Source organism: Aricia agestis, chromosome 14 (assembly GCF_905147365.1).
Source record: "Aricia agestis chromosome 14, ilAriAges1.1, whole genome shotgun sequence".
Taxonomy (NCBI): domain Eukaryota; kingdom Metazoa; phylum Arthropoda; class Insecta; order Lepidoptera; family Lycaenidae; genus Aricia; species Aricia agestis.
In genome coordinates this window covers 11,590,632-11,615,934 of record NC_056419.1, presented here as the reverse complement: position 1 = coordinate 11,615,934, position 25,303 = coordinate 11,590,632, and the positions used below count along the sequence as shown (strand labels likewise).

General features: G+C 36.1%; 1 protein-coding gene and 1 long non-coding RNA gene across 2 annotated transcripts in view; one reads left to right on the top strand and one right to left on the bottom strand.

Moving 5' to 3' along the window:
• Positions 1 to 25,303, bottom strand: part of LOC121733512 (alkaline phosphatase-like) — a 113,215-nt gene that overhangs the window by 66,271 nt on the left and 21,641 nt on the right. The gene's annotated exons all lie outside the window — the stretch shown is intronic.
• On the top strand, positions 4,097 to 12,710 carry LOC121733513. The gene is made up of 3 exons (XR_006036570.1): positions 4,097 to 4,108; positions 4,349 to 4,353; positions 12,622 to 12,710. It is a non-coding gene; the product is annotated as an uncharacterized LOC121733513 (long non-coding RNA).

Genomic DNA, 25,303 nt, shown 5'->3' with positions numbered 1-25,303 from the left:
CGAAGCGGCACAATGTCATGTAGTCCCAAATTTAAACTTACATCAACCGTGTAGGGACACTTGAGTTATAATATTTAGTTATTTTCCGGGACAGCTAGTTAATAATGAAAATTGAAAACATTAACAATGGAAATATTGAATCATTTCCAAGCTTTATTACTTCAGTAAATTATCATTAGCACTTCCGCAGCGCTCGAACCAAGCCAAGTCGAAAAAAAATATAGCACGGCCGTTCCATCTTTACTATTCCACCAATACACTACATCCTTTTAAACCTGTATTTTTCAACATATTTATGATGCGATGGTGTAAAAAAATATTTCGCAACCATAATTTGCTTTATTATCATTTATCACGTATGTATGGTACAGGTTCCCTAGAACTACTAGATAGATTTTCAATTGTTATGCGGCAGCCGGCTGCCGCTTGAGGATTGACATTATGATGGGTTGGGCTTGGGGGTTGATAATAATTATGATGGGTCAAAAGCAATTTTGATACAGGTTAGAAAGGTTACGTCTTGTTAATTATTTCGTCTGTTGCGTTTGCTTTGACCAAAGACCACGTATTGGACGATAATCGATATTGCTGTGAATATTCATCTATGGTATTCGAATTGTCCTTAATCCTTGTACCATAGTAGTGTAGTGGTACAAGGATTAAGGACAATTCGAATTGTCACTAGCAAATGGAGCAATACTATAGAAATATATACAGTACAGTAACAATGTTGTTATAAGGTAGATATATAAATAATATTGATATTAATTACACATTTTAATTATTAGCATTGATTAAAATGCAACTTGCTTATTTTAGGCCATTTTTGGTTTTAAAGTAATTTTGTGCACTTTTTTGAGATAACTAAAAATTCCAAACACTCACAGAAGAGTAAGTAGACTATCGGCGCAGTGTAGGAGAGGAAGTATTTTTATTTTATTTTAATCTAACTAGCTTTGTGAGAGCTCGCGTCGTTTTTCTGTGTGGTAATAATAAACAATATTACCACGCAGAAAAACGAAGCAAACGTTTTTTTTTTAATATTTAAATAATAACTAAACCGTGACTGACCGATGATAACACATCTACATATAAATGAAAATGACTATGTTAAAGCACAAATCAATAGGCGTGATAGTTTTACCGTAAAGTGTACCACAAAAGTGCAGGTTGCAAAGGTTGTGGAATTTACTAGTGCTCGCTTCGCTGCCTTATACCATAACAATAATACCTATAATATACAATTACCCAGTTTATAATGAATCAAAAATGTTTTGTTTTTTATATAAAATTAATAATGTAAATAAAAATAAAAATGTTTTATTCTTCACACAACAGGAACTTACAAGATAATTAGGTACATGAAATATTATACTCAATAGCTAAATCTTTGTGTGAACTGGAGCCTAAACTAGGTGACCCTGTATTTCAGGACTCCAGGTTCCACCCGCAGATACAGTAAACGGTGTACGTTCGCGCGAGTGTGTGTTCGTGTGTGTGTGTGTGTGTGTGTGTGTGTGTGTGTGTGTGGGGGGGGGGGGTGTGATGTTTGTATATTATGTGTATTAATATTTTTATGTAAGTAAGTAATATATTTTGTTATAGTTTTATATTTTTATGAGAATAATATTATATTATTAACAATATACATACATATACTTAAGTCTTAATACATGATATTATGATAAATACACATATATGTACACATATTATATGGAATATTATACTAATTTATAATTTTTATTAGGTCTTCTGATTCATTGTAATTTAGTGTAAGGAGCCATTTTTTAACGAGTGTTTTACATTTGTTGCGTGTTTTGTCGTAGATATTTATTAATTTATTTATTCTATTGTAGATATATGATGCAAGGAAAGATATATGACGCGTATAAAACACAGTTTTGTGTTCAGGTATACTGCATACCTTATCTGATCTTTGTTTGGTATGAATATCAGGATCATATGTGAGCTCAGAGTGTTTGTATAATGTGACATTTAGAATATACAAACGTCTGATCGAAAAAACTTGTGAACATTCGTAAAGTTTGCTGGTGGGATATCTATACGGTTTTTTAAAAATAACTTTGAGTAGAGACCGTTGTGCGCGTTCAACTTTTATCATTTTAGTTTTACATGCGCCTCCCCAAGCAGTAATACAATAGCCCAATATAGATTGAGCTAGTGCGAGATATATAGTTTTGAGTAGTTGAGGTTTGGCGACGTCACGTAAGTTTTTAAATACTTACGTGACATCGCAATATTTCATTGATTGATTACTAAATTGTTATTAATCAATGAAATATTTGTTGAACTTGAAAGTATGCTGAGCAATAAATGTACTTACACGTACATTTTACCTACTTAAATACGCTCAAACACTTGCAAAACAAAACCATCTAGAACAGTCGGTTAAAATCCAATATAGATTTGATTGATGTCGATATCAGATTTTATACAGGCCACCAGAAGTGATCAATCACTCGGACTCAATTATTATCTCAAAAACTTTTTAATAACATTTTTATATCAAAAAAACTTATACGAAATGATCACACAAGTCCACACGATTTTTGTGCCTGAGTTCTTTGTACCCAATTTGGATAACTTACACAAAATTAATTAAAAAAATAATGATTTCAACTCATAAAATTTGCTTTTATAGGAACTTTCAAATTTTGAAGAAAATCCGCATATTTTTCTTCCAGTTATATTGTATTAAAAGAATAAAATATATATTTTTTTAATTTATATCGTTGCTTGTATTCTCAATAAAAAATTGAGGTGGAAAAATAAATACTTAATTTAGATTTAAAAATCATATTTTTTTTGTATCTAGGTAACTTTTTATCTTACTTTACAAAACCTTTTAGTTATTTGTCGATGCATGTAACTTTTTAGCTCTTACTTTAAGTAATAAATTTTTCCGAAAACGTAGCAAAAACTTTTCTCGTCCATTTTACATATTTTGGAGATATTTTAAAGCTAGATATTTTTTCTAAAACGGAGTGCTTGTGGCACACTTCTCGTTCCAATCCTGATAGCCTCCTAAATCCCCTTTTGAGTCGAGTTAGTAGCTGGTATCTAAGAATTTTGCAAAAAAAACTTTATTATTATTTATAGCTTCGCCTAAACATAAGCAAACTTTTTTTTTTTTTAAATTGTTATTTTTGTTAATTTTCTATGTAAACAATCGGACAATAGTCATTAAATAAGAGGCACAAGAAAAAAATACTTTTTTTTCTTGTGTCTCGATGTTGAAATCACTATTAATATCCATACTAATATTATAAATGCGAAAGTGTGTCTGTCTGTCTGTTACCTCTTCATGCGCAAACAGCATGGGGATAATTTGAGTCCCAGGAAAGGACATAGAGTACATTTTATCCCGAAAAAATGTACGGTAGCTGCGCGATTAACGAATTTTGGCGCAACGGAGTTGCGGACGTCATCTAGTTAAGGTAACGCCGCGTTAAAATAAAAAACCATGTTGGATGTGTTTTATATTGCTTGTTTTCTATGAGAGGCCGGCCCCGCCTCTCATAGAAAACAAGAAATGGAACAGCAAGAAATGAAAAGGGTGTAAGCGACAAAATGGTTTTTGTCGCGTAATTTCAAAACAATAAATATGTTTCATATAAGCTATGGGCAAATTAAAGTGTATGCTTGAACCAATCTATGTACCATGGAGGAAGTTGATTCCTATGCAATTGACAGACCAACGTTATTTGGTCGAATATGTCAATTCAATGTTAAGTAGTAAAATATCTTTGGTTAATTGTGATCTGTCAGCTGGGTTTGACGTAACGCAACCAAACTACTTAGGTCCCTGATATTGCATAGGAATCAACTTCTATGATAGTACAAATTTTCGAAGGTTAAATCACTCTCCTCTGTTGGCAAAATAGGAATTCCTTTTTTTACAGAGGTCTTTTTGATTGATTATTCTGTGTTATAAAAGTTGACCAATCGTGTTCGGGTAATTCAAAGACATGATAATAGTGACAATGAACTTTAATTTCTTAGCTTTAGTCATTGTTGAGAAAAATTGATATCGCCACAGCCAAATTATCAAGGCGTCGCCTTAAGTAAAAGCAGATAAATAATACTTGTAACTCTATTTTCAAGTTTAACGACTGATGTATAATATTGGCCTTGTTTGGAGCTGCGTAGCTGTGTTCCTTGCAAGGCCATTTGGCTATTTAGGTTACATAACATCATATATATATATATATATATATATATATATATATATATATATATATATATATATATATATATATATATATATATATATATATATATATATATATATATATATATATTTTTTTTTTTTTTTTTTTTTTTTCAGTTAGAGTCGCTTTACATGGTTCATGATGGTCCTTACTTTAGGATATTATGTAAGTCTATTGTATAGAGTTCACTGTGAAAGTAGCAGCGCTGAAAGAATACCTTTTTATCATTTCTGTGGGCAAACTTATAATCATGGCGCTTGCCCATATAACTCTATCAACTAAATACTCAATTAAATATAAAAACAAGGCTCTCTACCATCTGCCTCTAACGCATTTTAGAATATTTCGGACACATAGCCAGAAAAAAAGGAGACAATCTTGCAAGATTGAGGGAAAAAGACCACGAGGTCGCAGTCCTATGCGTTGGTCCGATCAAATCCGCACCACACTTGAGTCCACCGTCTACGACGCTCTTCGAGTGGCCGAGGATAGGAACAGCTGGCGTAAGACCATTAGAAGGAAGGTCATGGAAGGGGGAGGTCACGACCCTCAGACATGAGGAACACGACTGGAGGAGGCCCATATAAATCTCAAAAAAATATAATATTACTCCTTCAGCGCTTCTACTTTCACAGTGAACTCTATATAATATATAATATATAAGGAACACGTAAACCTCTTATATGGTATTAACAATTTGCTTTATTAACCCCTGTATGCGTATAATATCTTTCCTCGTAAATGTTATAATAATATTATGTTTTCTTCTGTTACATTTCATTAGACATTTAATTAATTTAACAAGAACACACTAATTAATTAAGTATTCCTCATAAACGCGTTTAAACGCCTTTCACACCTTGTATGTGGTTGTTTAAAGTAACTTTTTGATATTCCGAGAATAAAGTGAGTTGTGAGTAATCCTGAAAATAAATACAAAATTATAATTTATTACTATACTCATAACCTAAAGTTTTTTTTTTATGAAATAAGGAGGCAAACGGGTCACCTGATGGAAAGCAACTTCCGTCGCCCATGGACACTCGCAGCATCAAAAGAGCTGCAGGTGCGTTGCCGGCCTTTTAAGAGGGAATAGGGTAATAGGGGAGGGTAGGGATGGGAAGGGAAGGGAATAGGGGAGGGTAGGGAAGTGAATAGGGTAGGGCTCCGGTAAACTCACTCACTCGGCGAAACACAGCGCAAGCGCCGTTTCACGCCGGTTTTCTGTAAGAACGTGGTATTTCTCCGGTCGAGCCGGCCCATTCGTGCCGAAGCATGGCTCTCCTACGTCTAAAAGTGCCTCAGGTTTAAAATTAGAATCATTACATTAGCTCTGCAAAAGCAGAGAGCAGCATTGCTTTAGGAGTGTTAAAACTTTAAGCTATAACAACAATAGTATACCAATCACTGGATAGCTACAACATGCCCATACTAGTTATCTGTGCCAATACTAGGTTTAAACTTTAGTGTTCTGTGCCGACGCTAGCATCGTAATTGTTCGGACTTTAACTTGGCCGTTGATTACACTTTGTTTGTAAATTATCTTGGTGGCTTAGGGAGCTCGGGTCTCAGTATGCAATCTGTCGAGTAGTGGACGCTATAAGTGTTACTGGCGCAGTCTAATTGTACCAATAACCCAAGAGCCAGCAAAAGCGGAAAGCCAGAATTTCGTCATTTTTAACTTAAAAAAACAAGGAGTTTATCAATTCGATCCGTATGTATGTTATATTTCCAGAACTGCCTAGTTTTCGTAAATGTTAGTCTATATCAGCGTCTGAACAAATAATGTGCCTTTTAAAAGAGTATGTAATTATGTATGTATAATATAATTAGGTTTTATATTTGTGTTCGCATATCTCTGGAATTTTTGGCATATCTTTTGGATTTAAGTGATTCTTTTTACCTTTTGCCATTATTGATATCGAACAAAAAAGGCCAAAAAATCACGTTTGTTGTATGGTTAAGGCTGCGTTTCTACCAAAAATGTGTTGCGAATTGCGATGAATGTCTTTTTAAGGCTGATTTGATAATTTGGCTGTAGCGATATAAAGTTCATCATTCAAAGACAAAGACATGATGAATACTGACAGTATTCATCATGTCTTTGTCTTTTTTTTGTCGTTTACGCCCTTTCCATTTCTTGCTGTTTGCTTTGGTGCAATAAAGAATTTTCATTCATTCATTCATTGCTGTTCCATTTCTTGTTTTCTATGAGAGGCCCGGCCTCTCATAGAAAACAAGCAATCTAAAACATATCCAACACGTTTTTTACTTTAACGCGGCGTCACCTTAAGATCTAATAGCATCGCCGCCCTGAGCGATGTCATGGCAAGGTCACGTCAATGAAGCGTTTCTATTGGTTCTCAAAAACACATTCCTCGCAACACATCTCTGATGGAAACGCAGCCTTAATAGTTTTTAGTATATTATTTTGTTGTCATAGCAGCAACAGAAATACACAATCTGTTAATATTTCAGGAGTCTAGCTATAGCGGTTCTTGAGATGCAGCCTGGAGACAGACAGACAGACAGACGGACAAAAAACAAAGTCTTAATGATAGGGTCCCGCTTTAACCCTTTGGGTATGGAACCCTAAAAAGGGTTCTTTAAGTTCATTTTTAAGTTAGTGATGACCACAAACAATGAAGCTTAATATTGATAAGCGTATTGTAAGCAATTAAGTATAATTATTATCGCTGTGTTTAACAATTTTATCAATTTGCTAATGATAATTGTTTTATTGACAAACCATTTAATAGTATAAATTTGTACGCACCAATATTATCTAAAGCTAATAAAACATTAACGAGATTTTCGTTCGATATAAATACTTAAATGTAATTGAATATTTAATAGCTATGTGCACTTTCATATTCAATTTTCGTCATTTTCTTTCATTGGACTTTCGTTTTGGCGCATTCAATAATTGAATGCGTCAACGACCGCAACGCCAACATTATAAGTTTCAGTTGCAGTGTCTGTCAGCTTTTGTAACATGTGCGACGAGAACATTGTACTGGGTGGTATATTATGTGCGGCTTATTTGGTCATAAGAAATTCCAAAAAAAAAGAACAAGGTTAAAGTTTTGGATTCGGTCAGAGCGCATACGTCGCTGGCATGCCTCACGCGCGCTGTTGACTGCGTTATAACGCATGCTCTTGACGAACAAAAAAAGGCACAGTGTGGACAAAGCTATAGAGCCACATTCTTTTCAGGGCAAAACTTTGGAATGTCCAAAATTCTAGTACATTTTTTACAATAACGACTTTGATAAATTAAGTAAGTACCTACATCCGTACTAATATTATTAATGCGAAAGTGTGTCTGTCTGTTATCGCTTCCTGCCCAAACCACTGAACCGATTTTGATAGGTATGTAGACAATTTGAATCCCGGGAAACAACATAGGATACTTTTTATCCCGTAAAAATGTACGGTTTCCGTGCGATTAATGAATTTTGGCGCAACGGAGTTGCAGGCGTCATCTAGTACCTACTTTATAAAGTACTATAATAATAATAGCTCCCACACGGTGGCCGGTTTCATTGAAACCAGGCCAGCTACGCAGGAGTAATTTTATAGTGCTCAAGTGTGTGCGCAGTACACAAGAGCACTCTCTATTCCTTTCTCTCATAACCCAGTGGGACGGAAGACCGACACGACCGGCGAGAGATCAGACGCAGGACCGACTTTTTACATGCCCATCCGACGCATGGATCATCTTACTTGTCAGACAATCAGGTGATCAGCCTGCATTTTCCTAACCAAACTTGGAAATAACATGTTTCCAACGCTGGAATCGAACCCACGACCTCCGAGTCAAGAGCCGCGCTCTATACCACTAGACCACGGAGGCGTTAAAGTTAAAGCACTAGAGTGGAGTAATAAAGGCTGTGAATGAACATCCTAATGGTTTCTGTGAAATCAAATGGGACGATTAAGTGATAACATCAAATTGTGTTGCGTCCATTACTTTTTATACTCATTTTATAGCCCCAGATTACGTTACAGGCCAACAATAGTCACTAAATTCGTTTATTGCACCGACTTTCGTCCTGAACTATGGAACTGATTTTAACTAGCCCTTTGACAACCTCGTTAAAAGTATAGGTCTGATTTCTCTACATAAGTTGTATAACAAAAAAGACTCTTTGTTAACGTTGAATTGGCACGGAATTCTGATTTTACTGGACCGAGACCCATTCTTTTTAGGGTTCCGTACCTCAAAAGGAAAAAACGGAACCCTTATAGGATCACTTTGTTGTCCGTCTGTCCGTCCGTCCGTCTGTCAAGACCCTTTTTCTCAGGAACGCGTGGAGGTATGAAGCTGAAATTTATATCAATTACTCAGGTCTACTGTCCTTTGAAGCTGTGAAAAAATCAAACTTCTAAGCCAACGCAATCAAAAGATACAGCCGTTTATGCCGCAAATTTTCGACACTTGCAAGGGAATCAAAACCTACAGGGTGCTTCCCGTGAACTCAGAATCTTGAAATTTGGTACGAAGCAACGTCTTATAGCATAGATAAAGGAAAAATTACGAAAACCATAAATTTTTAGTTACATCACATAATATTTTTTTTTTTAATAATTTTAAACTTACTACCCATTTCCTCATAAACGCGTAGAGGTATTAAATTGAAATTCATACCAAATACTCAGGTCTATAATACCTTTAAGCTGTCGGAACCCTCGGTGCGCGAGTCCGACTCGCACTTGGCCGGTTTTTTCATGTATGAAGTCGCTGACAGCTTGTAGTAACGTTAAACCTAACCACTAGCTATAATTATTATGTAAATCGTACCGCATAGTATTCAAAGCTCTAAGGAATTTCGAGGGAACTGTACATTATCCGCACAAAAGTAGCAGCCATGTCATTTCTTGTCATGTACGGCGACTGTGCCAAATTACATAAAAATGGTTCAGTCTTTCGTTAATCTTTAAGGCCCTCCCCCTACGGAGATGCCGCAATTTACCGTTTTTAGAGTTTTATTAGCTAATAATTTGAAAGCTACAAAATTATAATAAAAATACAGCAATAATCTTCAGCATATGAACATTGCTTTCACTGTTATTAATTTCCTATTTATGTTTATTATACTCATGATATCATCTTTCGAAGTAATACCAATTTATTTAAATTCAAGCATACATTCAGTATTTACTAATCACGTTTATTTGAAACACACACCAAAAGATGGACAATTTAACTAACTACATATTCGCCGTTTGAATTTTTTTAGGTCAATTTTGAAGTAAGATAAGTAAAACAATAGGATTTTGGTGCGGTCTTGGCAACGCGGCAAATGTATGGTCAAGGTGGTTTGCTCAGGGGATGGCCTTAAGATTAGCGCGTTCAATCAAACAAGCTTAGTATTTTAATATAGGCAATATACATTTGATATTATTTGAATTTCATCTGATATCTGATCAGCAGGTGTTTATTAAATCAATACTGAAAGCTCATCAGTTGGAACTAACGAACATATCGATAGTAAACAAGGTTAGCATTGTCTAATTACAATACAGCTTTATGAACTAACTGTGTACAATTGATAATACCTACAGCAACTACGGTAGTAAGGTTCGGTGGCCTGGGAATACGAAAAACATCGGACACAGCTTTACCGGCGTTCTTGTCCTCGGTCCACGCAAATCGCGCAGTAATAGCCAAAATTTTAGAGCCCTCATCTTGCCCATTCGTCATTCCCTTTGCGGACGAGGCCAAGGATGCCTGGGACATTGCTAGTGCCGGCAGCGAGGTTCCCAAGAACACATCTTCCCAAAGGCTCTGGGACGAGCCCATCTGCGAACTGGTGCGTAATAAACTGTTTAACACGTCTACCAGCGCCGTAGAACGGGCTCGACTTTTGGCCGTGGAGAGGTGGGAGTCGGGAGCTTGGCTGCAGGCACTGCCATCTAAAAACACAGGAACATTGCTGGACCGTAATACATTCCGTCTTGCCACTGCCCTGCGTCTTGGTGTCCCCCATGTCGTCCCCCATCAGTGTGTTTGCGGCGCGCGCGTTGACAGCTATGGTCACCACGGGTTGTGCTGCTCGCGAAGTGCCGGACGCTTTTCACGGCATCACAACCTGAATGACCTCATTCGTCGGGCTCTTGTCACTGCCGGCGTGCCAGCGATACTGGAGCCCTCCGGTTTGGCGCGCGACGATGGCAAGAGACCCGATGGAATGACCCTGGTGCCCTGGAATGTGGGTCGGACCCTTGTGTGGGACGCTACTTGTGTCGACACACTCGCCTCGTCCCATATTCAGAGCACCTCGAGCTGTGCGGGCGCAGCCGCAAACCAAGCAGAGAACCTCAAGCGGCGCAAATATGAGAACCTCAGCGGAGATCTTATATTTGAACCGTTTGGGGTGGAAACTCTAGGCGCATGGGGTCCGGGGGCACATAAGCTTTTTAGAGGAATATCTAAGAAGCTTGTTGAAGCCACCCGAGACCCCAGAGCTGGGAGCTACCTGGCACAGCGGATAGCAATTGCCATCCAACGTGGCAATGCTGTCAGCTTGCTGGGCACTCTGCCAGATGGGGACGACTTGGGCAAGTTTTTCTTTTTATAGTTTTATATTTAAAGTTTGTATATATAATATATCTGTATATTTTAGATAGTATTTTAATTAACAGCAACTACTAATAAGTGCAATATTGGGAGTTTTTGAATAGTTAAAATACAAAAGATCATTTCACGTAGTTAAGGATTACTTTCATAGACACATGCAAATTTTCAGAAGTAGAGATCTATTTTCTTCTTAGGGTGGGTTGCAACAGAGGCGTGGTTATAGTAATTACAGTTATGGTAAAAGTTATGGACTATAGTTAAGGCTAACTTTAACCTTAACTTTGACCACAGAATTTGACAGATGACAGCTGGTCCGACAAGGCTTTAAATGAACGTGGGCGGGGGCGCTGCTGGTAAAGGAGAACTGTCAAAAATGGCGTTTTTGTATGATGACAGCGTTAGTTCCTTTTTTCGTAACGTTCATTTAAAGCCTTGTCGAGCTGAAGGTTATCGTTAAAATATATGGTGTCCGTTATTGACTTTAACCAAAGATTTGACATTTTGCATTGTAGTTAAAGTTACAGTTATAGTTAAAGTATGTTGGTGCAACCCACCCTTGAAAAAACTAGTTTTTTATACGCCCTTCTGGCTTTGAAGTCCGCGAAATATTCTCACCACACATTTGCCTATAAACCGCCAATCTAGTGAAAACTTCTTAAGCGACGTTATGCATTTCTTCAGGACCCAAAATTCGTTGGAGCAGTCTGTAGAAGAGAAACTAACCCCCTCTATTTGAAGTTGTATTTTTACGAAAACGTAATATGTTTCGGTTTCACTGCCGGCACCCACAGAGTGTAGTTGTTTGAGTTCCCAGCATTGTTCTCATAGAAAAAGTTGTTTATTTTGACGGACTCATTTAATGGTTTCAAGGATAACGGTGTTCACACTAACATCTTGTATAATAATATAAAAGTTGAAATATTTTCTTCATAATAATTATTTATTATTTTTTATAATCAAATTATAATAATCAATTTAGACATCATTTTAAGAGTGTCACTTTAATGAAAAAATTAAATAAAAATCAATGGACATGTTTCGTTGGAGAATAAAAACCAGGGCATGACCCATTTTGTTTTAAAAGAGGTATTCATGTCATATTTAAAGCTTGGTCATTTATTTTTGCATCAAAGCTGAAAAAATTGTCAGATGAAACCAGAAGTTATTAAAAATCACACCATTTTATAGCCCCAAAAATATTAAGATATGATTATTTTTCAGAATAATCTGTATTATCTCTCTCTAAAACTATTTAACAAAAAAGAACGAGCGGAAAACTTTGGATCCCATTTGACGAAAAACGAGGAAACGTAGGTGATTGAAATTTTGCAGAACTTTATAGTTTATATTATGGTGAAGGAGTGCATTGAGCTAATATTATCTTGAAAATATGCTTTTACCATAAAAAATTTTAACAAATAAAACATTACACACACTACAACACACTAGGAGATTTCGATTGACAATTATTGTACTATTTTATTTATGGTTGAAGTCTGTTGTCAAATCGTGTTTCAGTATTTAACTGAGACAATTATTACACGGCCAGTCTGTTATCATTTGACTTTATTAGTCTGAGACTGTCGCAGGAATTATGTCTAAAAATAATAAAGTCAATATTTTGGCAATAGAATAACAATTGAAAAGCGCTGGAATTTGAAACTTATTTTTTAATTTTTTATTTGAGGACCATTGGGCGATCGCTAGTTACAATTAGGACGTGAGCACATAAATTGTAACTTTAGAATAAATAAATAAATTAAAAATGTATTTATTTCTGAACTAATTTGAAACAAATGTTTTCAGATTGTCCTACATGATGCTTACCACAGGTTCGGGAACTAACCCAGCCAGACGAACCGGCGCGGCGTAAGAAACTCACACGGAGCCTTATACCAAAAAAGTGGGCCCCTAGCACATACAGCAATTTGTTACCTATATTTTAATATTATCATTTTTTTGTTCCACGCAAATGAAGATTTCTAATAATACTTTCATTTACACGTTACTTTATATTTCAAATATCGTGCAGAAACTCGTGGGATTAGTGTTGGATAAAAAATAGAAGCATATTGTCCATACAAACCGAGACACCCGCATGTGTTCTTGAGCAAACAAGTGAACTTCAGAAACAAAACCTCCACGCCCATACGGGCTCCGTTCCACTTGCAAGAAAAATATTAATTAAATTTACCGCTTCTTTTATTCGTAACTTATAAATATACTTACGGCGTGTTTCACCAGTTTCTGATAAAGTACGAATTGGCTATTCACTACTTTTTTGACAGATTCTCCATACTTGATCTTAATAAACTTAGGGCCTGTTTCACCAGTTTCTGATAAAGTGCCGAATAGGCTATTTACAACTTTTTTCACAGATTCTCCATACTTGATCTGTCAAGTGAATTGGTGGATAGCCTATTCGTCACTTATCAGGAAGTCGTGAAACAGGCCCTAATACGTATTATAATTACAAAAGTGTATCTGACTGTTAACACCAATTTTATTTAAATTATACAAATACCTACTTTTTAATGAAATAAGGGGGCAAACGAGTACACGGGTCACCTGATGGAAAGCAACTTCCGTCGTCCATGGACACTCGCAGCATCAGAAGAGCTGCAGGTGCGTTGCCGGCCTCTTAAGAGGGAATAGGGTAATAGGGGAGGGTAGGGAAGGGATGGGAATAGGGGAGGGTAGGGAAGGGAATATGGTAGGGGATTGGGCCTCCGGTAAACTCACTCACTCGGCGAAACACAGCGCAAGCGCTGTTTCATGCCGGTTTTTTGTGAGAACGTGGTATTTCTGCGGTCGAGCCGGTCCATTGGCGCCGAAGCATGGCTCTCCCACGTCTAAAACTACTTCTGCTTTGAATCTCGGGAAAAAACGCCACATTTATCACGTAAAAATATACGGGACGTATTTCAACATTGCGAGCATCATGATCTAGTTCATAATAAATATCACAGCAAGACGTGACGTCAGAATCACGTAGCTCTTGAAAAAGGTATTTTAATAAAAAATCTTAGCCAATATCAGCAACGGACTCCAACTCAAAGTTAAAATGTAGGTATATTAATTTATAATTTACCAGATGACGCCCGCAACTTTAGCTTGTAACAGACAGACAGACACACTTTCGCATTTATAATATTATAATGGATGTGAACTGTGTTTATATTATGTACTTGTAAATTTAGGTATGCCAATAAGGTTTGTTGTTCTTTAAGATGAGTCGCGGACCATATTATTCTGGCTCCTGCGGACCACTGGTTGGAAACCAGTTTTGATGACGTCATCTGACTGCATCGCTCTCAAAGGGCGCAATTAAGTCCGTTATGTTTGCTCAATTCAACCGCTATTGTTAGTTAATGGATGTTACATTTAACTAGACGAGGACGTCGGCAACTCTGCGGCACCAACATCAGTGTGTCGGTAACCGTACATTTTTCCGGGATAAAAAGTATCGTATGTTCCTTACCAGAACTCAAAGTATCTCCATACCAAATTTCAACAAAATCAATTCAGCGGTTTGGGCTTGAAAAGATGACAGACAGACCCACTTTCGCATTTATATTATTTAGTATGGATGACTAGGATGTTGTAGCTATTTGTTGAAATACACTTGAAGCAGTTAAAGTTTGGGAGTAAAGTAAACGAAATCTTGGTAAAATAAAAAATACTCGGTAAAATAGTTTGACATTTCTGATGCTTAATTGGTGTCAAAAGATTATATATATATATATATATATATATATATAATTGGAATCTCGGAATCGGCTCCAACGATTTTCATGAATAGTATATAGGGGGTTTCGGGGGCGATAAATCGATCTAGCTAGGAATCATTTCTAGAAAATGTCATTTTCATCGGATACCGAGCAAACAGCTAGTTATCTCTGAAAAGACCTAAATGAAATTCATCATAATTATTAGGTTGTCCGAAAAGTAATTTAGTTTTTTCCCGACAGAGGATTTAATTGTATATTTTCGCACCCAACTTCGCATTGAAGCCGTATAAATTATTCTTTGAGAGCTCATATAGCAAGGCTTGTGTGTAAATTCCAAAATATAATAGTCTTTGGTTAGTGCCCTTTTATATATTATTTTAGCAGCATTTTCAGCTCAAATGTGGAGGTTGAACATAAGCAAATGAGGGAAAACTATACATTTTGGTTTAACTATTTGAATATATTTTATACCTGTATACTAAGAGTATTTAACAATAATATAATTATTAATAGTCGTATCCATATATTGTATACCTGTACACTAAGAGTAGTTAATAATAATATAATTATTAATATTCGTATCCGTTCCCTAATTAATTTTACAGCAAAGACATTTTACATGTTTTAAGTTCATTTCTATTTAAACTTAGAGGCAAACCTTTTTAGGGTTCCGTACCCAAAGGGTAAAAACGGGACCCTATTACTAAGACTTCGATGTCTGTCCGTCTGTCTGTCACCAGGCTGTAACTCAAGAACCGCTATAGCTAGACTTCTGAAATTTTCACAAATTGTGTATATCTCTTGCCACTATACAAGAAATACTAAAACAAAATAAATTAAGTATTTAAGGGGGGCTCCCACACAACAAACGTGATATTTTTGCTCTTAATCAATAACGGCAACACATAATAAATTGAAATATTCACAAAATACTTAATTGAATTGTACTTTAATAATTAAAATTTAAATAATAATTAAGGGGGGCTCCCATACAAAAAATACAATTTTTAGTCTATTTTTGCTCTCTAATGGTACGGAACCCATCGTGCGCGAGTACAACTCGTACTTGGCCGATTTCTTCAGTATGGATTTTATACAAAATATTTTCTGGTATTTTTACCGGTTCCATATACCATACAGCTCAGATGTCGACTAATTTCAAAAGTTGATTTCTATTAAAATTTGTAACACGGATCTTTTTCGTAGAAATACTAATTTTTCAAAAGTTAGAATGAAAAGTTCAGGCATCGTTTTTATTTCTTTGAAAATCCCTTACAACACTATTGTTGCGAAGCAAAAATTCCTTTCCACAGTTTTTGTGATCGCCTAGGCCGAAAAAAGCAATTCTAGCCTCACCTCAACTATCAAAGCTTTACAAACTTTTTGATTTTCCAATCAATTAACTGTCGGGACGTCAATCGCACTATATCAACACCTTTTGACGGGTAAATTTCATTTGCACTTTAGTGGAAGTCCAACTTCTGTACCGAATATTAATGGGGCGTTCAGACGCTATCCCAATAGACCTAATAGTATTACATTGCCGCCACTCAAACAAAGTTTTACGTAACTTCTGAAAGTATTATAATTTGAAATCACTACACCTTTGGCAATATTGTAACTTTAGCATGAAAAGTTCCATTGCACACATCCGTAAGGTAAAAGTAAATAAAGCTTTCAAGTATTTCGCTAGAGCTTAAGTATAGCTGGACTGATTTAGTTTTTTTTAATAATATTTCTATTATATTCGGGTAAGGTTTTGGACGTTGAGTAATTTTACGAGGTCTTAATCTACGAATAATAAAAACTAAGGAAACGTAATTCTAAATTTTTCCGGGATAAAATAATTATGTTTCCTTTCCCAGGACTAAAAGTATAATATAATCCTTACCAAATTTCAGCAAAATCGGTTCGGTGGTTTGGGCGTGAAGAGATAACTGACAGACAGACAGACGGACAACTTTCGCTTATACCTAATATTAGTACAGATATGAAATACGATGACGAGGGTTAGGCGTAAGTAACAGCTACTTTACATTTTACATCTCATAGATAATATATCTAATTTAGCTAATTCAAGTCGCAAGATAAATTAAAAGAGACAATTTTAAAATATTCCTTTTTACACATTTTAATATATAAAAATCATTCACAACGTAACTTTTCGCACTCTGTTAGAATGGGAAAATCATTTCGAAAAAACCATTGACAAAAACCACTCATGTAAATTATGGCTTCGCTTAAACACGAATGCGAATAATTCTAAATGCCGTATGAAAGTTGCATTTCATAATACATTTTGAGATCACTGATGCGATTGAAATGACGACCTACTTGATTAACCCAGATACACACAATACAGCAGCAACATAGCAACATCTCACACTTCACCACACTTTGAATACTCAGTAAAGAAGTGAGCACACTGAGACGGGCCGTGCCGGGGCTCAGCGTGCCGGGGCTCATCGCAAAAATCCGCCTCCATACAATTTGTATGGAAGCGGATGCGCGTATCGCAGACTGTGTCGGGGCGCAGCGGATTTCCGCTTCCATACAAATTGTATGGAGGCGGATTTTTGCGATGAGCCCCAGCACGCTGAGCCCCGGCGCGGCCCGACTCAGTGTGCTCACGCCTTAAGGTGCCGGTTGGCAGCGGGCGACATGAAGCAACCTCAGACGACGTGTCGCAACGACTGGTTTGTATGTATTTCCATGAAATACCCTGCAGCTAGCGACACGAAGCTAGCGACACTTATTCATACATAGAAACCAGTAGTGTCGCGACGACACGTCGTCTGCGGTTGCTTCATATCGCCCGCTGCTAGCCAGCACCTTCATACCGCATTTTTGTTCTAACACGTTCCCCTGACATTGCTTTATTGCTGCCATCAAACAGTAATTACAGCAATGTGTTGCTGGGATTTATGCTAGTAATGTACAAGCTTGTGACACGCATCATCTATCTTTTAATGCGCGGTGTTTTATTACAATTAGTTTGAATTATGCGCGCTCGTGTAGCATGTTATGAAAATAGCGCTACGTTTATTTTCCTGTTAGCTATCAAGGTAATGAAATCACATAACCTCATTCTACACGTGGATAATCAAGAAAGTGGGGACCCACAGTAGGGTTGTGTCAGGACACAACCCTACGCGCTATCGAAGATTTTGAAATACGAATAATAAACTTAAGGCTACACCTTGATAATTGGCTGTAGCGATATCGATTTTTCCCAGCAATGACTAAAGCTAAGAAATTAAAGTTTATTGTCAGTATTCACCATGTCTTTGTCTTTGAATTACCCATAGCATAACACGACTGGTCAACTTTTGTAACACAGAATAATCAATCAAAAAGGCCTCTGTAAAAAAGGGATTCCTATTTTGCCAACAGACGAGAGTGAGCTTCCAAAATTACTCTTAAAATAGACAATGTATAAGTACCTATCTATATATTAATACGTGAGCCAAAAACTTTGTATCCCTTTTGACGAAAAATGGGGAAACGTAGGTGAATGAAATTTTGCACAGTTATAGTATAGTTTATATGCTGAAGGAATGCATCGAGCTAATATTATTTTGAAATAATGCTTTTATCATACATTTTTTTAACAAATAAAACATTACACACACTACAACACACACACAAGGAAAATGACAGATTTTTGAATGACAAGCCTATACATACGAATTATACTCTTTTATTTATGGTTGAAGCCTGTTGACAACAAGGTGACAAATTGAAAATGGATTATAGTTTTTTTTATTGAATCTTAGATACTATTAGACAATGCTTACACGGCCAGTCTGAGATCAGCTGAGTCCTAGAGACAAGAGTTGAAAAAAATATATGATAAAGTCAATATTTTTTACAAAATATAGGTAGTAGTCCAATGTCATTGAAACTAAGGTCGAATTTCGACCATTGGGCGATCTCTAGTTTAAAGAAATAAGTATGTACCTATAATTTTTTATTCTTTATATAACACCTATCTTATATAAAATTTAATTTCCCCATGTTAATCGAGCTTAAGCATGAATAATTATTGGTCAGACAGGCGAAAATACTTTCAAATTCATACTGCGATAAATTGTAGTATAATGTGTTACTCTGACTATAAAAACAAAATTCACAAGCAAACGAAAAATATGAAAAGCGAACACTATTCTCTGACTTTTGAAGTATTTCGACGTGAAAAATAGGAGTCCATCGCTCGGATTGTACGCTGTAAAAAGAATAACAAATACATTTTGAAACGTACCGTGAAAGGTGGGAAATGAAAATAAGTATGAGTAGTTCATTATTACCATCTGGCTGAATTTTCTAAATAATTTGAATAAATAAAAGACTATATTTGGTAGGGTAAAATAAACATTGATAAAAACGGTTTTTGATTAAGGCGACGCCTTGATAATTTGGCTATATTATGATATCGATTTTTCTCAGCAATGACTAAAGCTCAGAAATTAAACTTCATTGTCAGTATTTATCATGATATGTCTTTGAATCACCCATAGCATAACACGATTGGTCAACTTTTATAACACAGAATAATCAATCAAAAAGACTTCTGTAAAAAAAGGGATTCCTATTTTGCCAACAGAGGAGAGTGATTTGAGCTTCCAAAATTTGTACCTAAATTGGTTCAAGCATACACTTTAATTTGCCCATAGCTTATATGAATTAATGTATTTATGGTTTTTAAATTACGCGACAAAAACCATTTTGTCGCTTACGCCCTTTCCATTTTTTGCTGTTCCATTGCTTGTATCTAAAACATATCCAACACGGTTTACTTGAACGCGGCGTCACCTCAAGCTATTTATTTATGCTAAATCAAACACCCACGCGCTTAGTTTTTGATTTCCAACATCAAAGGCCGACACGAATTTTACAAAATTAATATAGAAACTCTCATTTCAAAAGAGGAAAGTAATTGTAAACATGTGTTAATACAACTCAAACAATATTTTCGCTACTATAGATATACATCAGAGTTGTTTACAAAACGTACACCAAATTTGCATGTGGGGTATGTAGTCCTGGGGCTGTAGCCAAAGTCCCTTTCGTTAAAAACGATCACGAAATTCGTTATCAAAATGTAGGGTTGCTGAGGATTCCTCTTCCGCTTCTTCATAATGCGGAAGTTCCGCAATATTTTGGGTTCCTCATCCGTTACCGCATCCCCATAAATAAAAAGAAAAAATGCTCTTCCGCTATCGCTTCCTCAAAATTTAAGAGGAATTTATGAGAATTTCACTGCGCATGCGCGTCGTGTATCCAATCATAGCAACGCACACGCCAGAGCGCGAGAATTGTATCTTTCACTCATCTTTTTTTTGTGTGCGTGTGTTGTGTATATTGTTACTGAACTCCTCCTTAACTGCTGGACCGATTTTGAAGATTCTTTATTTTATGTGTTTTGAGAATGGTACTAAAATATATTCTGTGGAATGGTTTACATTCATAGTTTGGTCCACTGGAAAATGCCCTTAAAATAACTATTTTTGTGTAATGTATGTATCTAGTTATGTACAGACAGGACAAAGGCTTTTGGGTTGGGTCCGCTAGTATTTATAATTTCCTATCATGCTATTCTTCATCCGCTTCCTCATCCGCATCCTCTTCCTCAAAAAATATTCTCTTCCTCATCCGCATCCTCTAAATTTGCGCGTGACAATTCCTCTTCCTCATAATCACTTCCTCAGTAACACTATCAAAATGTATGGGATTTGACATTAGTGTTCGAAAGCGAGATGTCATTTAGCGATGTAAGTCATCGCTAAATGACATTTTGTCAAACCGCATACATTTTGATAACGAATTTCGTCATTGTTTTTAACGAAATATACTTTGTCTAAGGGGCTGTTATGGCATAATAATATATTCTTTTTTTCTTACGTGCAACGTGGTAGTGATATAACATAGTGTTACCAGACGACACCCGCAACTCCGTTGCGCCATAATTCGTTTATCACGTGGGAACCGTACATTTTTCCGGTATAAAAAGTGTCCTGTAACCTTTCCTAGGACGAAAAGTACTTCTATACCAAATATCAGCAAAATTAGATTAGTGGTTTGGACGTGAAGAGGTAACAAACAGACAGAAAGACCTGCGCATTTATAATATTAGTATGGATATTATAACTACGGCCAGGCTGTAGGCGCTCTTAGAGCCCTAGTCCACACGGCGCGTTGCGTTAGCGTTGCGTCGACGCAGCGCTGCCGTTTGACGCATTTTGTATGTACAACGCAACGTCAGCGCTGCGCATGACGGACAGCAGCCCCCGAGACGAAGCGGCGATGTTGACGCTTCGTAAATCGTAATAACCATAGTAAAAGGAGGGGAAGTAGGATAACTCCGGCCCAATCCGCGATATAATTACCTACTGTCTTAGGGTTGTCACTTGTCAATTTTCGGCGGCGCGGAGGCGCGGCGGGTTGGTGTGGTCCGAGCGGCCGTCCGCGCTTCGTTCGCGCAACATGCGGATCAGCGGCAACGTCGCGGTCTCCCGACTTTTAATAAAAAGTAAATCTTTATTGTGCATATTTTGTGCATATTTCGGCCATTTTTCGTGCATATTTGCATGCATATTTCGGCACTTTGATCGTGCATATAATCCGATGTCTAAATAAAATTATAAAAATACCCTGTAAAACAACATTGAAAACTAACGCATGTCTCTTATATTATAAACAAATCTGTTGTTATGATTCGAACTTTGCTTTATGTGTATTGTGATTTACAATTAGTCAATAACTTATTTTTAATTACGATTTAAAATAAGTAATTGACTGTAAGTAGTTAGTTAATATACGGTCTACAGACTACAACACAGAGAAATCGGCAAATTACTATTACGTAAACAAAGCAATAGCGGCAAATTAGTTGACGGATCAAAAGTACATAAAACATTATCTTATTTATACTATGTTCTAGTGGGAAAGTAGATCTACCTGCCTACCTACTTCCTTTGTGTGATAGAAAACTAATACAATAAAAAATAAGTAAGTAGGTATCAAGTAAAAATTATTATATTATGCTAGAATAAAGGAGTAGTACTGACCTTTCCTGTTCAACATGTAATTTAAACAAAGACAATTCTGGAATTGTTGCATTACTATTAAAATACCTAAACACACAGCAATATCTATTACTCCTGCGGTTATGATCGGACATTTTTGATTCGTTTAGCCGTGGCGCGGCGCGGCGCGAGCGTGCAGCGTAAAGTGTTAGCCCCGACTGGAGTTATGTTACCGTAACAAAGAGGCACATAGCTCTCTTCATAGAATGAACCCAACACCACCTATAAACATCCGTGGCTTAATTATCGCCGAAACCATTAGACGTCCGCTGTTCCTGGGACCAGAGTAATATGACACCCAATGTAAACACAGCGTCATCACCGCCACCGCCCGCTTCAGCCGTCGCAGACGCCGGACTCGCCGCCCGCGCCCCATACCCCTACATAGTTTATAAGCAATAGTTAGGCCCACACCAGTCAGTTGACAGCCACCTCTTGCCCGCTCACTGTAACTCTGTGCGACATTTAACAGTAATCTAATATTGTAAAATAGAGTTAATATTTAGTTAAATAAACATTTATATAAGTAATTCATTCGTTTGAATAACTTCACTGGCGCAGTCGGTAGGATAAAGTGTCTAACGTAACGACCCGGGCTCAATTAGTCCAGTGATCGCGACACAAAGACTCTAAACTCCAAGTAAATTCAGTGAAAGACTCTCAACCAGATTACGCACTATCATCGTGCAAGTGGCCGTAGCAGCATCGACAGCAGAAGCAGCAGAGGAACCGGCTCAACTCACAAGATAGCGGAAGATGATGTTCCTGGGGTGAGCATAAAATTTGTTTATTTTCCTGGACATCCCATCTGGCCCTATCCTTATATTATAGAGCTTAGAAGCTTGCTCTTTTCTTTTTTTTTATAATTAAATTTATTGCAAAATGACAAGTCCTGCAGTAGTAATAGATTACCAGAACGTTTCAATTTTGTTACCGTCTTACGATGGAAATAAGAAAACGCTGCACTTTTATATCAAGTGTGTGGAAAATGTTATAGACATGATCGAAAACAAGGACGATCAGTCACTAGCGTGTTTAATAGTGAACAAACTAACAGGTAAAGCCGTTGAGGCATTGTCTGAAAGAAACAATTTTAAAACATGGAAAGACATTAAACAGATTTTAACACAAAGATTTGGCGAATATAGGTCAGAAGTAGAATTAACACAAGATTTGATTAAATTAAATAAAGACAGAGATAATATGGAAACATTCACCGATAAGATTAGGGAATTAACATGTAACCTTATAAATTGCGGATCACAAAGTACAGAATATTACGAAAAATTAGCAATCAGCGTCTTATTAGACCAAATAAATCCGATGATTTCAATTATGGTTAGAACTCAAAAAATAGAAAAATTAGAAGAGGTTATTGCCCTAGTAAAAATCGAAGACTTAAAGTACACTAAATATAGAATCGCGAGGTCACAAAATTTCATAAAGCCCATAAATAAACAATCTACATATCAAAAACAGAATATAAAATTAGAAGACACTAAAAAACATTTCCCAAAAAATAATTTTAATAGAATAAAACAAGAAAAGGTAAATTTTCAATCTGCTGAAGATTTTCCTCTTGACGATACCTCCGAAAATGGAGATGAGACGGAAAATTTTCAGGAAGGACTCGAAGTAGACGGGGAAACGTAGTATTTATAAATAATTTGAATAAAAATAGTTTACCATCAATTTTCATTAACGAGTTAGGTGGTCACTTCTTATTAGACACAGGTGCCTCACAATCTCTCATAAGCCCAGATATAATAACAAAATTAAATTTAAAAAATGATATTGTAACAGAACAACATAGAATAAAAACTGCACATGGTATTACAGATCATAACGAAGTTATTAATTTAAAATTGCCTAAATTATTCAATAATTATACACATAAATTTTTAATATTTGAATTTGATAAAGACTTTAAAGGATTATTAGGAATAGATTTTTTCAAAAAATTAGAATGCAAAATTGATATTAAAAACTTACAGCTTAAATCTGAACATTTTGACATACCAATACTAATTAATATTAAAGAAAAAATTAAAATTCAGCCCCAATACGAACACATTGTTCAATTTTTGTGTAATTATACAGATGGTGAGTACATAACTGACGAATACTGTAGCCAGACCTTAGAAATATTACCAGCAATAGTTTCAGTAAATAATGGCAAATATTTCACTTCAGTTAAAAACAAAAGTAACAAAAATATTTTAATTAAAAAATGTTGTAACTTAAAGTTAACCCCGCTAGATCGGGATACACAATATTTTGATAACACACATAATTTATATTATTTTAGAAATTGTACAACGGATAAAATTTTAAAAGAAAATTTACAGCGCCTTAGAACTAGCCATATGAATAGCGAGGAAAAACGTGCAATAGAAAAGTTATGTTTTCAGTACCGAGATATTTTTCACAGTGAAAAAATTCCTTTAACATTTACACACGACATCAAACATAAGCTTAGATTAACAGATGAAAACCCCATATATGTTAGAAACTATAGACAGGCTCCCCAACAAAGGCAGGAAATAAATAATCAAGTCCAAAATTTATTAAAACAAAATATAATTAGAGAAAGTAATTCTCCCTGGTCTTGTCCAGTACACATAGTCAGCAAAAAGCCCGATATAACAGGAAAAGTGAAATGGCGTTTGGTAATCGACTACCGCCGTCTTAACGAGAAAACTATAGAGGATAAATACCCCTTACCAAACATAAATGATATCCTAGACAGACTTGGCAGAGCTCATTATTTCACAACGATCGACTTAGTTTCAGGGTACCATCAAGTGGAAATGCATGAAAATGATATAGAAAAAACAGCTTTTTCTACAGAAAGAGGCCACTACGAATTTTTAAGAATGCCATTTGGTTTAAAGAATTCACCAAGTACTTTTCAGCGCTTAATGGATTCCGTTCTAAGAGGAATACCTAATGTTATGACGTACATTGACGATGTTATCGTATATAGTATTTCCCTTCAGGAACATATTAAAACTTGCGAAGAGGTTTTCAAAAGGTTTAAAAAACATAATTTAAAAATCCAGTTAGACAAGTCAGAGTTTTTGCAAAAGACAGTTAAATTCTTAGGACACACATTGACCGACGAAGGAATTAAGCCCAATGACGAGAAAATAGAAGCAATTAAGAAATTTCCCTTGCCGAAAACACAAAAGGAAATTAAATCTTTCCTTGGACTTGTTGGTTACTATCGTAAATTTATACAGGATTTTGCTAAATTAACTAAACCATTGACAGTTTGTTTAAAGAAAAATGCTAAAGTTTTACATAATAAGGAATTCCTAGAGTCATTTGAAAAATGTAAACAGTTATTAATTAATGCACCCATATTGCAATACCCCGATTTTAATCAGCAATTTATCTTAACTACAGACGCTTCAGATGTTGCACTAGGCGCCGTCCTATCACAAGGCACCGTAGGCTCAGATAAATCCGTAGCATTCGCTTCACGAACACTTTCAGATACAGAAAGAAAATATTCTACAATAGAAAAGGAACTTTTAAGTATAATTTGGGCAACCAAATACTTTAGGCCATATCTTTATGGTAGGAAGTTCATCATATACACAGATCACAGACCATTGACTTGGATTATGTCTCTTAAAGACCCGAACTCCAAACTTACGAGATGGAGAT